This window comes from Oncorhynchus keta, chromosome 20 (genome assembly GCF_023373465.1).
Source record: "Oncorhynchus keta strain PuntledgeMale-10-30-2019 chromosome 20, Oket_V2, whole genome shotgun sequence".
Classification (NCBI taxonomy): Eukaryota; Metazoa; Chordata; class Actinopteri; order Salmoniformes; family Salmonidae; genus Oncorhynchus; species Oncorhynchus keta.
In genome coordinates this window covers 9,301,649-9,318,065 of record NC_068440.1, presented here as the reverse complement: position 1 = coordinate 9,318,065, position 16,417 = coordinate 9,301,649, and the positions used below count along the sequence as shown (strand labels likewise).

General features: G+C 44.4%; 1 pseudogene; it reads right to left on the bottom strand.

The window, feature by feature from the left end:
• Positions 1-3,669: 3,669 nt before the first annotated feature.
• On the bottom strand, positions 3,670-15,575 carry LOC127905970 (bromodomain-containing protein 2-like; annotated as a pseudogene).
• Positions 15,576-16,417: the final 842 nt, after the last annotated feature.

The window sequence follows — 16,417 nt, the reverse complement described above, 5'->3', positions numbered from 1 at the left end:
AGTCCTCATATTGTAGTGCTAAACAAGGGAAATTAGTTTCCTCTGATTCGTTCAGCCATTCTTATCGGGAAATGAATGGGGAAAGAATGGGTTTAGGAGAACAAAGGCTTAGGAGTTTTTATACATATAAGTTCTATGAGATAATATCGGTCACTGTTAACGTTACCTTTCATGTGCTTTATGTGCTTGTTTTGATGACGTTAGCTGATGAAGATGATCTCATTGAATAAAACATATGAGGTCTTCTAAGCCTGTCTTTACCACAGGCCTTATTTATCGGGAGTTTACCATTATTCCAAAACCCCCATTCATATCCCCTTAGACTTTGGCCAACCAGCCATGGCGGAGTTAGAGCCTACAAAAATACACCATTACTATTGCTCTTTATACTTTAATTGCGGTTCGCAGGGATAATGCAGATGGTCCGCAAATATTTTCCGATTTTTAATGCGAATATGTGAACAACTATTGTTATTGTCTGAATTGTTCTTCATTTTTTTTCTTGACATGTTCAAATAACTCAAGCGTAGATTGGTAACTTTTTTTTTCTAATTTAGTACACAGAAACAAGAGGCCATGAGTAACTTGGTAAAAAAAAATGGCACCAAATGGCCTATAGGGGTTTCTGTTAAGTGGTCTCACTTAAACCCTCATATCCGTTGCCCCATTTGACATAGAGACTTGACACTTTGTATGTAGGTGTCTTTTTTTAATGCTAAACACATTTGACCTGAGGACCCACCCATAAGGTCCATCAGGATAGATTGTCCTCCATCTTGGACATTTTGGAAAACCAAATAACACCATATATTTACGGTAATATGCTCAAATAATATGCGAAAATGTCTCTTAACCAATATCCTCTAACTCCTGTACCCCTTTAAAAGACAGAGTAAGCTACACCTCAACCTCAGCACAATGCTCTGTCATGACCACCTACACGCTCTAATATCCTAAGTAGACTGGGCATGACATTTGAGCAACCTGCTGAGGTCACAGTGTTGCTTTCTGCCTTTCAGACAGGTACATAGTGGTACAGGAGTTGGAGGATTGTGAATACATTGAAGACCTCTCTGTCTGATCTGTTCAACCTGGGCAAATTTGTGGGGAAATATGGGATATAACATGCAGAGTGGTTCAATGAAATAACATGTTTATTTACCATTCACTTGTCACTCATAGAAGTGGACTAGGTGAGTGCTGGAGTTGTCAGACGATTCTGTGTGTGTTCCAAGTACATTGGAAATCAAACAAATTAGGGAAAAAAGGGTTTATTTGAAAGTCCTCTAATGAACACCGTTTTCTCCACAGTTCTACACTTCCCTTTCCTCCCTACGTTCCAGAGGCTTCTCAGATCTCACGTCAGACCTGGCCGGCTGGCAAATCCTACCTTGTGCTGCTTTATGAAAGTTACTGCCCACATTTACTATCGTCCATTTACTCAAAACAGAGTCTCCAACATTATTGAAATTGCCAGAATACACAAAATTATCAAAAGTATGTGGACACGTGTGTCCTCGTCAAACATATTCCAAAATCATGGGCAGCCTCCACTCTTCTGGGAAGGCTTTCCACTAGAAGCTGGAACATTGCTGCAGGGACTTGCTTCTGTTCAGCCACAAGAGCATTAGTGAGGTTGGGCACTAATATTGGGCGATTAGGCCTGGCTCGCAGTCGACGTTCCAATTCATCCCAAAAATGTGGGTTGAGGTGGGGTTGAGGTCATTGCTCTGTGCAGGCCAGTCAAGTTCTTCCACACCGATCTTGAAACCATTTCTGTATGGACCTCTTTTGGTGCACGGGGCATTGTCATGCTGAAACAGGTCAGGGCCTTCCTCAAACTGTTGCCACAAAGTTGGGAGTATAGAATCGTCTAATGTCATTGTATGCTGTAGGGTTAAGATTTCCCTTCGCTGGAACTAAGGGGCCTAGCACCGAACCATGAAAACAGCCCCAGACCATTATTCCTCCTCCACAAAACTTTACAGTTGGTACTATGCATTGGGGCAGGTAGAGTTCTCCTGGCATCCACCAAACCCAGATTTGTCTGTCAGACTGCCAGATGGTGAAGCGTGATTCATCACTCCAGAGAACGTTTCCACTGCTCCAGAGTCCAATGGCAGAGAGCTTTACACCACTCGAGCCGATGCTTGGCATTGCATATGGTGATCTTAGGCTTGTGTGCGGCTGCACGACCATGGAAACCCATTTCATGAAGATCCCGACAAACAGTTAGGAACTCAGTAGTGAGTGTCGCAATCAAGAACAGACGATTTTTACACGCTAAGTGCTTCAGGAGTCGGTGGTCCCGTTCTGGGAACTTGTGTGGCCTACCACTTCGCGGCTAAGCAGTTGTTGCTCCTAGACGTTCCCACTATACAATAACAGTCGACCAGGACTGCTCTAGCAGGGCATACATTTTACAAACCGGTATGTTGGAAAGGATGGCATCCTATGATGGTGCCACGTTGAAAGTCACGTAGCTCTTCAGTACAGGCCATTTCTACTGTCAATGTTTGTCTATGGAGAATGCATGGTTTTAGACACCTGTCAGCAACAGGTGTGGCTGAAGTAGCTGAATCCACTCATTTGGCCATGTAATGTACCTTCACTTGTGTCTTCTGCTCTCAGACATGAGAATAGGCCAGAACACATTGGTTTTTGCAATGACTGCTGCCACCTAGTGATCAATGTCGTCATGACAAGAACTTCATTGTTGAAAATAATTCTAATTATAGAGTGACAGCCTATCATCCTCCTTTTGAATCATCACACGGGTCCACTGTAATTGCTCAAAACAGACACAGAGTGAGTGTTAAAGACCTCTCTCTCTCTATTTGTAGTCGGACAGTTCAAAGTTCTTTTCTTCCAAAATAAACAGAGCGAGAAACAACCACCTCACAATTGTAGGGGGGTGAAAGAACATGATTAAGAACAAAAGCAAAACAAGAAACCCCAGTGGTAGAAACATGCTCCAAAGTTTTGTGACTGTAAACTATGAACTGTTTTCAACCGTGCCTTTTCTCCTTACAGCTGTACACATTCTTGTTGGAGTAGTTTGTCATTATTACCAATATCCAACTTTTCTCAAGTGACTTCAAGTAAATGCAACAACGATTTGGTCTGAGTGCCCACTCAAATAAATAACTGATCACACGTACAAATTCTAAATTCTCAACAACAAAAAGCTTGATTTCTTAACTAAATCACAAAATCAGTTTAGGACCTCAGAATATCTTGAAGTACGTATACCACCTCTGCTAAACGCACTATGAGCAAGGAAATGGTCACTACAATCGTCTTCCCAAATCAGATTCAGCTAAATTGAAGACAAAAAAAACAACATTCAGCTGCCAAAATGTTAAAAGGCCAAGTTGTTAAAATAAAGTATGGTTTTGTGCCATAAAGCATTGGTAGTGCAACGCTATGGGAATCAGACACGGGAGACACAAGGACAGCATTTAACCACCCCACTGAACCCTACGAAGATACCATCTAGAAAAATATTTTTTTTCCACAGATAAAATGAAGTCTCAAAATATAGTCATTGTTGTGCATTACTCATGCAAGTTATAATGTCTTGCAAGAGAGATGTGACCCCTTCAGGAGTCTGTAGACTTGACACATCCTGGACATATCCAATTGACAGAGAACAAAACAAGGGAAGAATCTGTTTGCGTGTGGGCAATGCTGAGATGTCCTCACAATTTATTTGCAGATTGGTCACAAGATAGAAACAGGTCATTTACAGAGTGAAACGCAGGAAAAAGTTAGCTCACTTAAACCATTTGTGTACCATGGACACCCCTCTCAGGCTGTAGAAGTACATGCGTATGTTGCAGTCTTGATGCTCTTCGGTTTCTTCATGTATACTGAACCAAGGTGCTTTACAACGCAGAATTACTTCAAACGCCTGCATCAACAAGATGAGAAACTAAGCAGGGCTGCGTTTACTGTGCGAGGCCGTGCCCCTCTCTCACACACACACACACACGCTTTACCTTCTAACTCCTTGTCATAAAACAACTAAATGAAAAACAGCCTGTCCACACCTTTACATTCTCCCCACATTTGGGGATTCCTTAAAATTCTTCTTTACAAAAGAAAAATAGATATTTATATATTCGTACATAGTATATACACAAAGCGTGGAGAGAAAGACATAGTACGAGATGATCCCATAGTTCTGGACTATCTATCCTCCTCGCTTGTAGAGATCCTGCCATCTTGAGGTCCTTCCATCTTTCAAGAGCCAGTAGAGATCCTGCCATCTTTCTAGAGTCAGTAGGGATCCTGCCATCTTGAGATCCTGCCATCTTTCAAGAGCCAGTAGAGATCCTTCCATCTTTCTAGAGCCAGTAGAGATCCTTCCATCTTTCTAGAGCCAGTAGAGATCCTTCCATCTTTCTAGAGCCAGTAGAGATCCTTCCATCTTTCTAGAGCCAGTAAAGATCCTGCCATCTTGAGATCCTGCCATCTTTCTAGAGCCAGTAGTGATCCTGCCATCTTTCTAGAGCCAGTAGGGATCCTGCCATCTTTCTAGAGCCAGTAGGGATCCTGCCATCGGCTCTTTAACCTATGAGACAACGCATCATCTATGTCAACCCTCTAGGTTTCTAGAGCAATGAAAAACCCAGTCTCTCTCCATCCACTCTTTCTGTTGGGACTGGATTCTCTCAACACATCCCCATCTTTTTTAATTCCGGGTCAGTTCTGACTATAGTTTGACCCGCCTGCAGCTCTGTTGGCAGTCCTGCTCTGTCCTGTCTGGGGTTCGTGGGCTCAATGCCCATCCCTCTGGAGCTTTCAGTCCGAGTCACTGGTGTCAGAGGAGGACGAGGAAGAAGATGAGGAAGAGTCTGAGCTGGAGCTGCTGGCGCTGAGGCGAGACGCTACGGCGTGGGGCTCCACTGCACTGGGCTTCTCTGCTGAGAGAGAGAAACCGATAGACACAAGGTCAAATACTTGGAATATAATGTTGAGAAGACAACCCACACATTTTGCAAAGACCTGAGCTGATCTCTTTCATGAAGTACTATGAAGGTGGATAGGGCCATACATTAGAGAAAATATATTTTAAATACATTTTGGCTTGTAGTTCCACATCTCTGTGAATGCTCAGAAAGTATACTGAACAAAAATATGAAATGCAACAATTTCAAAGATTTTAGAGATAAAGTTCACATAAGGAAGTCGGGCAATTTAAATGAATTCATTAGGCCCTAATCTATGGATTTCATGACTTATTTACAGATAGATATGCATCTGTTTGTCAGATACCTTCAAAACCAAATCTGAAAACGGGACAATATCTGGTGTGACCACCATTTGCCTCATGCAGTGAGACATCTCCTTCACATAGTTGATCAGGCTGTTGCTTGTGGCCTGTTGTCACACTTCTCTTCAATTACTATGTGTTGTTGCTGGCTATTGGTGGGAAATGGATCATGCTGTCATACACGTTGATCCAGAGCATCCCAAACATGTCTGGTGACTATGCAGGCCATGGAACAACTAGGACATGTTCAGCTTCCAGGAATTGTGTACAGATCCTTACAACAAGGAGCCGTGCATTATCATGCTGAAACATGGGGTGATGAATGGCATGACAATGACCTCGTCGCGGTATCTCTGCGCATTCAAATTCCCTCCGATAAAATGCAATTGTGTTCGTTGTCAGCTTATGCCTGTCCATACCAATTTAAACTTGAGACATCTGTGGCATTGTGTTGTGTGACAAACTGCACATTTTAGAGTGGCATTTTATTGTCCCCAGCACAAGGTGCACCTGTGTAATGATCATGCTGTTAAAACAGCTTCTTGATAATCCATCCACCTGACAGGTGTGGCGTATCTTGGCAAAGGAGAAATCCTCACTAACAGGAATGTAAACAAATTTGTGCACAAAATTTGAGATAAATAAGCTTTTTGTGCTCATGGAACAGTTCTGGGATCTTTTATTCCAGCTCATCAAACATGGGACGTACACTTCACATGATTGTGTTTATATTTTGTTCAGGGTAGTTGTCATGTCTGATGTGTCTATTCTTTGGGCACTGATGCAGATTTATTCCGACTCACCTTTGGTTTCTGAGGCTTCTTGCCAGAGTTAAGCTGCCCGCTGACATCCAGCAACCTCTGCTCCAGTTCCAACTGCTTCTCCAGAGCCAACTCCTCCCGGGACTTCCCTGCTCCACCTTTCTTCCCTACAAACAGAGAGGAGACCAGGGGTTAGATGATGCAATGTCTGCATCCACCAACCGATCCAAATAAACAGAGACTAAGTCACTATGATGCTACCCAGTGAAACCCTTGAAATTTGTATGACATTTGAGTGAAATTGTGACAGAAAGGCCCATCAGGGACACTTAACAGGGACCAGAGAACATTGGAGGAGGGGGGGGCTACACACGAAAGCTCCCTCACCATAGGGCTTGCGAGGCTTCTTGCGGAGGCAGGTCATGACGTAACGTTCCAGCTCGCGCAGCGTGGACGGCTTGAGCGTCTCAAAGTCGATCTCGATCTCCTCTGGGTTGGTGTCGCGCAGCGAAGGCTCGCGTGCCTGGATGATGTGAACCACGCGGCCCAGCTTCTCCCCGGGCAGCTTGTTGATGTCCAGGCTGAGCTGGCGCTTCTCGTCGTAGCTCATGGGCGACACCTCGTCCTCCTCCTCGGAGTCGTAGTGGGGGAGCATGGCGGCAGCGCTCATCTGGTGCATGCTGAGCGTCACTGCCTGAGACTTCTTGGAGGACCTGAGCGTGAGAGTGTGATTTAATGATTCAATCCTGAAGGTGAACATTTTGCTTTTGTCAGGAATAGATTTTGGGAATGGTTATAGTACGGAGTAAATAAATCATATCAGGACAGAGATGTTAAAATCGATAGACACCGCTTGCAAGTAGAGGGAACTCACTTGCTCTTGTTGCTCTTCTTGCCAGTGCTCCTCTTGCCCTGTGTGGAGCCCCCTTTGCTGCTCTTGGGTGTCTTCGACATCTTCGGCATCTTGGTGACCTTGGGCATTTTAGCCGGCCGGATGGGTGTATCCTCTTCGACTGGTACCCGGCTTCCCCGATGCTTCTCGGGCTTCTTCTTCTTCTTCTTGTCCTTCTTCTCTTTCTTCCTCTTAGGCTTGACGATGGGGCCCTGGGAGAGTGCTGCCAGTTGTTCATGAACTGCTTTCAGCTGATGGGACCATGGAGAGGACACGGTCAGTGACTGTTGTGGAAAACACTTCCAGCTCAGGTTTACATAAATACTTTTGTACTTAAAAAAAAAAGTAAATATATATATATTTTTATTTTTTATTACCTGCACCTTCTTGATTTTTCTGACAACTACATTATTGAAGAAAAATGTATTACTACAACAGATATGTGGTCGTCTCATCTAGCTGGTTTAAGATGACAGCACTAAGAGTAAGTCACTCTGGATAAGAGCGCCTGCTAAATGACTAAAATGTTGTGATGTAACGTAGTCTGTGTGTTGGTGTGTGTGTGTGTGGTGTTGCGGTGGGCGCAGGGCCGGGTCAGTCTACCTGTGTACACACCTGTTCCTGCAGCTCGGCCAGGCGGTGTGCTCGCTCCTCCTCGCTGTCCGAGCTGGGGCTGCTGTCACTCTCGCTCTCGCTGCTGGGGTCGCTCTCAGATGAGGACGAGGAGGAAGAGGAAGAAGATGAGGAGCGCCCACCCATGGAAGCAGGAGGGGCCGCAGGCTCGTCGGGCATCTTGGCAAAGCAGAACTCAAAGACGTCCTGGAGAGAACGAGAGGAAGGCATCAGATCAGTGCACTCAGATGTACCAGCCTACTGCTCAAAGGCTTAAAACAAAACTCAGCCAAGAAAGATACATCTCCGTGCTTAAAATGTGTTTTGACCCGTACCTGTAGTTTGCGTGCCATGGCTACCACGTCATGGTCTGGAGGGTTGTACTTGTAGCAGTTAGAGTACATTATCCTCACGTCGCCGGCAAACTGCTGGGCGTCCCGGTACTCTCGACTGTCCATTTTCCTCTGCAGAGGGAGATGGGAGGAGGTTAACGTCACAGAATGACTGACAGTCTACCTTCATGGTGCTTGATGCAGATGTGTGGAGGAGCACAGGGGCTGCTGGCTCATAGTCAGGGCCAGAACAGAGCAAATGGAACAGGAATCAAACACCTGGAAACCATGTTTGATGTAGTTGATAGCATTCCACTAATGCCACTCCAGACATTACCCCCAGCCCCGCCCTCCCCAATAAGGTGCCAGCGACCTCCTGTGGTGGTGAGGCATGTACCTTGATGGTGCTGAGGTCCATGGGCTGCTTGATGATGTGGTGGTAGTCGTGTAGGCCCAGCATGGAGGCGTCTACTGGTTTGTAGAAAGGCCAGGCGTACGCCGCGTGTTTCTTGGACAGCAGCTCTTTGAGAATCCCGTTGCAGTACCGGAGCTGCTGGCCCAGTTTGCCGCGCCGCACCGGCTGGAGCTGCACAGAATCTGGTAGGTCCTTTTTCGGCGGCTTGATAGGGCGCCCGCTGACTCCCCTCCTCCCTGCAGGTGCTTTGGCGCCTGCCGTGACTCTGCCGCGGCCCATACCAATACCCATCCCCATGCCGAGCCCCAGGCCATGGCCTACCCCCAGCGAGGTGAGTGTCAACGGGGAGTCGGGCCCGCCGGCCATGCCCATGCCAATCCCGCCAACGCCCACGGTGATGGGCATGGCCATGGTGGTGGGGGTGGTGGTGTCTGCTTTCCGCTTCACTCCCTTTTTCTGTTGGGAGACAGAGAGACAGGGGCTCTTTGTCATTGGCTGAAAGCTTACCATTTCGGATAACAGAACAAGAAAATAACAAAACAAAGAAACCACACACAAAAAGAAAAGACGATGTCAGGTGATGTCGCTAATTTCCGGCTAACATTGTTGCAGTAGGTACTCTAAAGTAGCACAAACGGTTGCATGGCCATCAGGTAAATTGTATAACAACTTTGTAGTTTAGGGGTAAGTGAACACCGCACCTTGGCTGTGGGCTGTGTGGGGGTAAGCTTAGCATAGCAGGAGTACTGTGGAGGGTGAGAGGTAGGCTCTTGGCCAGGAGCGTCTGTGGGGGGTGGAGAGCAGCGACTCTGGGGTGTCCGGCGTGGGGGAGAGTACGCGGACTGGGACACTGCCGGGACCTGGTGAGCAGTCGTCACTCCTCCTGGTACTGAGGCAAATGAAGAGGGAAAAAGTGGTTATGCGTGGGAGTTTACACATATTCATGTGGTCCTGTGTTGCCGAGTTGGTAAAACCTAGCGCTTGTAACATCAAGGATTGAGGGTTTGACTCCCGATGGAGCCGCCCATAAGAAAATGTATGCATCACTAGGTCGCGTCAGATTTTATTTTCAACATCTGCTAAATGACATATTATATGATATATATATTGATAGATATACATGTAGATATTATTCATATTCACATTATCTGACAGAAGGAGTCAATATCAAACACATTTCCCCAAAATAGCCACACACAAAAAGAAACACTCTCAAACACATTCATTAACCACACACAGTCACACCCCCTCCCCGGTGCTCACCTGTGGCCCTGCGTCCTCTGCCTGGCTTGCCCGGTTTTCCCGTGGTGGAGGAGGGGCAGTTCTATCTCCTCCTGGGGCATCTGGGCAACCTTCTGAAGGAAAGCTTTCTCCAGGGACTGGGCCATCAGAACAATATCATCTGTTGGCTGGGAGACAGTCACCATGGAAAAGTGTTACCCGGCTGAAGATTACATGTAGGGCACATCACTTCTCAAAATAGGATGTGAGATCAACATCATCTCTATCAGATAGGTGATATCTTTAGACAGTTTATAAGACGGGGTTTATTAGTGCCGTAGCTCTGACAGTTTCCAGAGACGTCAAATATAAATAGATAATACGATGTTGAGCTTTTTAAACTCAAATGGCCTTTTGACTCCCCCTAGTGTCCAGCCAGTAGCCGCTGGTCAATGGCTCATTTATGACAGTGAAAAGGTTAACTGTGGTTACAGCATTTGTCTCACACACACACACCTTATTGTAGATGTAGCAGTTGGTGAACATGGTGTTGAAGTCCTGCATGCACTCGCTGGCGCTGCGGTAGTAGTTGCTCTCCAGGCGCCGCTTGATGGTCCCCATGTCCATGGGCTGTTTGATGATCTTGTGATAGTCCTGAGGCAGAGAGGAGCACGTTTACTTCACGCTGCCGTGCTAATAATACATATACGGAGCCTATTCAGCGCTGTATTGTCTGGAAGCTTGGAAGAAAGGCTTTTAGAAAACTTTTGAAGAGCTCCCAACCTAACATAAGAATATTCTCAATACCTTAGTTCTATTTAGGTCTGAAAACTGAGACATCCTAATATGCAAATAGGACTAAATGATTTGAATATCTATCGAGAAATATCCGCTGTCCGTCTGAGTTTGGCTAAGGTACAATGTGACTGGGCTCCCTGGAACAGTGGCTTGCAGGGACACTCACAGGCAGGCTGAGCTTGGAGGCGTCCACAGGCTCCTGGAAGGGCCATGCGAAGTGGTGCCTCCACAGGTACTTCATCATGGCTCTCTGGAGGAACTGCAGCTGGTTGGTGGCGCGGCCCTGCCGGTTCGTGTCGTACACTAGGGGCCGTGGTGACCCAGAGGGGGGAGCTTGCCCGTGGGGGAGCAATGGCGGGCCCTCGAATCCCTCGAACAGCAGTGACGGTTTCCTGATGCGCTTTCCGGGGCCCGGCAGGCCCTGCTCCATCGCCATGATGGCATGCAGGCCTAGGTCGACCCCGCCCAGGGAGCTGTTGACGGAAAGGGAGGAGGGAATAAGCATAGAGCAACGGGGCAGGTGGAGAAAGGAAAAGGTATTGGATGACGCAGCAGCCCTCATTGAACAAGCCTTCTACTTAGGTAGCCCACTCAAAGTCTTAAATAACAGGTTAGCATAAAATAACCAGTCAATAGTGACTAATGCCCCCTCTCACCATGATTCAGTTTCAATTGAGCTTTGAGTCACAACTGCCTCATTGGCATTGACAGAAACTAGAGGATTAGCCAGACTACCAGTACTGTGACAGACTGTAGAAAATATTATATATATATGGGTGTGGTTTCAGGAGTTCTTGGACAGCTGGCCTCAGGCAGGCATTTGAGGTTCACCAAGTAGCCAAAAAGCTTACGCAATACACCATGACAAGGATGCACGGGTATATTTAGCTTTGAGCAGTTTGCATTGTTACACCACGAACCCTTTGACTGTTGAAACCTTTCTGTTGGCTTTGGTTTAATGCCCCTGGCTGATAATAGCTGTGGGTTGGATGTAGTCTCAATAGAAACAGTGTTCTGTTGAAACTGTGATAAGAGCCCGGCTGGACATACACAGCAACAGTTATACTCATACCAAACATAGTGACATAAAATGTTACATACAAACAGCCTGTTAAATGAAACAGTGGATTTAATGGTATGCAGTGACCATTATACTGGTGATATGATTCCATTGTCCTGCCATTAAACACCCAGAGGCTTAGAGGGGAGCAATGATATAGAAATGGGGGAAGACAACACCTCCATGCTTGTAACTGCCCATTTCTCATCTCCCTGGCAACAAAGATAACTCGATTCCATTGGCTGGAAGGTTATAAAACATTGTAACTAGAACCAACCCCCCCCAACAAAGTAGAAGTCCAAGTCCAGAGTCAATTGTGGTTCGTGCATCTAGCATTGTGATACAGATGCATGTGTTTTAACAGGAATCATAAAGAGTGCAGTGATCAAGTCACTCAGATCACAGGTGACCCTACCTAACCATGTTCAAATGCACCATTGACAATTGAGCTGATTTATTTACATACAACGTAACTGAATGAGTTTATATAGACTAGTAAAACCGTGCAAAAGCTTGTATTCATGTTCCATTCCTTGTGAACATTAGCCATGTGTATTGGAAAGGCTGTTAGTTGCCACTTATGGACAAATACTCTAGGTCTCTTCATAATTGCTACCAGGAATTAACTTTCTCTATAGGGACAATCTAAAATAATATGGAAAAGTTGCCAGTGATGCAACTGGGTGACATGTCTTGTGCTTGCATAAGATAGGACCAGGCCCTGGTCCCTCCGAAGACAGAAGAGTAGGGGTTAAATGTTTACGATCAATCCCCACTACTCAAATTCTCAAGATGAACTGACCAATTTTGAAAAAGTTAATATCAAAGAGGCCATTACCAACCATTCTTTACTGTAGGCTGTGTCTACATGTCCCCTACAATCAGACTAGATCAGTAGAGCTGCATCTTCCTCATAAGTGAACACCAGATGAGACTACTCGACCAGAATTGTATATTCACCTGTAACTTACCTTGACAAACAACTGATGCAAACCATGCCCATTACGTAACCTACATGGAAGCCACACTGTAGTGACTTGCTCCGTTACCAACTCTACAAAATGAAGACTGTTTTTCTTCAAGAAACTCTGAAACATGGGTTTTGTAGCCTATGCTGACCATGACAATCCAAGTCACAGATATTCCTTCTACTTGTAGCTTAATATCAGCTGGTATTCAAATGATACAAGTTGGAAAACACATTTGACACTTAGTGTACTTTATTATAAAAGTAAAAAACGTTAAAATACATAAAACACTTACATCACTGACACTTGTCAGCAACAAACATCAACACGAGCTACATTTCCTTTAAAAATAAATGTTTGGGAAAGGGAAGACCGTACTAACCACAGAACATTATCCAATTTACATTTTACCCTGGCTGTTACAAAAAAAGTAGATGTCTATTAATACTTTCCAGGTTTGGTGAGTAGAAAGGTAGTGAGTAGATTGTGAGGCCACTGCAAGGACCCGATGGGAAACTATTCCCATCCAACAGTTAGATACTTGACTTGCACATGCTGATCAAATAAACAAACATTGCAATGACCCCGCGTTACGCTGAAATTATATGACGGCTAAATGATCAGCACTATACATAACCGTAATTCAGCCGTGACATGTAACGTTTACCACCCTGTTTGCCAAATATATCCCTCCCAATCCAAATACAGGAGAACGAGACTCCCCAAATACTTCAACCCAGTAGTTAGCTACCAACCCAGTTTACCTCGTCTACCAAACCAGAATCACCGCTACGCTACGTTAGTTAATTATACTCAAATACATTGGTGATGCAGTAAGTAGATACATTAGCAAGTAACTACCAAAACAGCTCAGTTAACTTAGTTGGCTTTCACTCGAGACGAGCTTTCAATGGCCAACAATCATGGCTATACTATATACTTATTTATATCCATTAGTTTGCCAACTTCGAGTTAACGGAAATAGCTAAGTAACAAAGTAGACCTCCCGACGAGCATTGACAGTCTGCTAGTTAGAAGCCTAGCCTTAAGTTAGCTAACTAACTTAACTGACCCAGCAAACTTATCCCATGGTAGCCAGTTACCGAGCAATAATATACCCACCAAACAATCACAATGTGAAAGAACTTCGCTTAAACATTCACCCAGCCATTAACCACGAGGAAGAGAAAATAAAAAGCAAAAGACAGTTATGCTCGAGTAAATCCAGTTTAGCGAAATCACCAACTAACGTTAGTTCGCTTGTTATCATGCCAGATGGGCTAGGCAATCCTACTACCGCAAGGACTAGCTACCCGAGACGCTGGGAAGATGGCGTCGGTGCAGTACGATTTAAACGACAGGCGTCCCAAATAATTATTGTTCTATTTTGCAGATTGACGAGTGGTCACATCCTGACAATTGTCCAATATTGTTTTTTGTTGCAAAACTATACAAACGCTCTATACCGACTGAGAAGTCTTGGTTTTAACACGTTCGGTGAACATGTCGGTAATCAGAAAGCATCTGTTTATAAGTGAATACTATTCCTAATGCAACCATATGCTTTCTCATCGCAAACCTAAATTCAATTAGTCCGATCGGTACCTGTCATGGGGCGGGTTTATGGCCGTCTCCATCGCGATGGATCCGGATTCTGTTTAAATACCAATATTCAAGTTCCTGTTTTGCCCGTCCTTTCCTCCAAGCCCCACCGAATCCAACTGATCACTGCTTCAGCGAAATGGCATCTCGCGTCTATGCCCGACAATTTATAGACCACCCACGCATTCTATTGGATACGGAATGTAAGACTACGCCCTATGATTTTCTATTCGCAGTTGAACATGTCATCCAAAGTAACCACACCTCCAAACACCATTTGTTTTCCTATATGCTTCCCATCCAACCAATTCGCATATTGTTATTATCAATCAAACTACATTCGCAATATTACTGGCTAGACCTCCCAGCACTCAAAATGTGTACTTTGATTGGTTATTTTACGTAGTCTATTACGAAAATGCGACATCCAACAACCCGCCCTTTCGCTTATCAAATTACATTACGTCAGCGTGGGCAAAGCAACGATAATGATTGGTCGTTAACTCCAGCGCGAACTTCCAGAGTAAACAGATGGCAAGTCATTGGTTAGCGAGTTCACTGACACGTATCTATCAGATGCTAAACGTAGGCCGAGCGCTTAAAAACACATTTCTTTCCGAGTAGCCGCATTTGGGTTGTGTTGACGGAGCGCCATCTTGAAGTGCACACGAGCTTGACTGTGCATACATGAGATGGTGTCACAAAGTGTACAAGTAATACCACAGCCTGAGTTGGATCAAAAGGGCGATGATCATAACGCCTAGTTTCAAACCACGTGCTGTCTGACCTAACTACATATTTTACCAGGAATAATTATTTCTGACTACAAGAAAGGCTACCATTATCCGAGGCCTACTAATGTCAGAACTCAACCAAGGCCTGACATACTATTAATAGCACAACAGTTGGACACAATAGCTTAACTCACACTGAAGCCGAGGTGTTAAATGTCTTAGGGAGGATAAAGCAAACTAAGCTAAAGTGGTAAAGGAAATTACCCTCCATTGAATGACACAGCAATTCTCAACTCTTGCTGAAATAGTTATCAAATCAGATAAGAATTTCGGATACACACAACCACTTAAAAATTACTATAAGAGGACATTCTAGCAAAAGGTCGCATCTGTTAAGAATTTGAGAAAAGTTGCTCAACTTCAATAACACCCAAGTAGGCCGCATTCACGATTTGAACAGTTCAACTAAATCATCACTATAAACCTTACAACTCTTCGACATTAGTTGTCCAGAGAAAACCCTAACTAAACGTTAGTTATATCTACATTTAACAGACAACTAAATCCCAAAACATTTCCTATCATACCAAGATACTCATTCGACGAAGTCCACGTGCAACAAACTAGATTATACTGAATTATCAGCAAAATGCCAACCTTCGACAAAAAGAAACTCGTAAAGGTAGTTTTAAATCTCTACAAAATGGTTCCCAAACGATAATACCCATCCCCCACACCAAGGTTACACGTTCTCTTCAATGTCACTCCACTAAATCCTCGCGATTTTCAATATATACGGACAGAGTATACATTTCAAAGCTTCTAAATACAATGAAACTTGAAATAAAACATACATTAATGTGTCTTAATCTTGACTAAATACCTACAAAAAATAGTTTGCTAATTGACTCCCAGGGTTACATCAAATTAAACTATTAAAAATCTCAATTTGTAAATCCATTATGCAAAGTCAAAACTTTACTTCAAATTTCTCCTTGTCCTCCATCACGATACTTTTTTTTTTCAACACATTTCCCTCAAACATGTCCGACTTCTTCATCATTCTTTGGGTGGGGGAAGGGAAGTCATGTGATGAATAAGCTCATGGCAAAATGCTTGCCAAAAAGTTGTAGGCTACACACTCACTGCCACAGGGAGAAAAAAAATATTGATATATATCCAGAAATGGTCATCTTGCCGTTACAAATCATGTTCTTTGTCCACATGTTGCTGTATAAAAGTTAATTCGACCATATTGTTGATAACTTGGCGAAATCCTGAACAAAGGGCACGCTTTCGGGTATCAAAGCGTTGCTCCAATTGGACAAACCCAAACCACGTGGTGCGTATTGGATTGATTGATTTCCTTGACAAAACTGCAGCAATCCATGCAAGCGGACAATATAAAATCCCAGCATCGACACGACCCATATATTTGTTATACCTGCAGGTCTTCTCTTGACAACGTTTATATTTTGGTTGCCAGCATAGTGGATTCCACTGCGACAGCAAAAGCAAGCTGCTGCGCATGCGTAGAATATGGGCGAGCCAGTGGAAAGTGGGATATTGCCTCTCTAGTAGACACTGTTCTAGGGTCAGTTTTCCATTTTGGAGAAGGCAGAGAAGTTTCATTAGGACCTGGAGTTGGTATCTGATTCTAGATCTGTGGTCACTCATGCAACTTCTACCTTCAGCTCTTATGAAGATTATTATCAGAAGAATAGTATTTGTAATGTATTGAAAA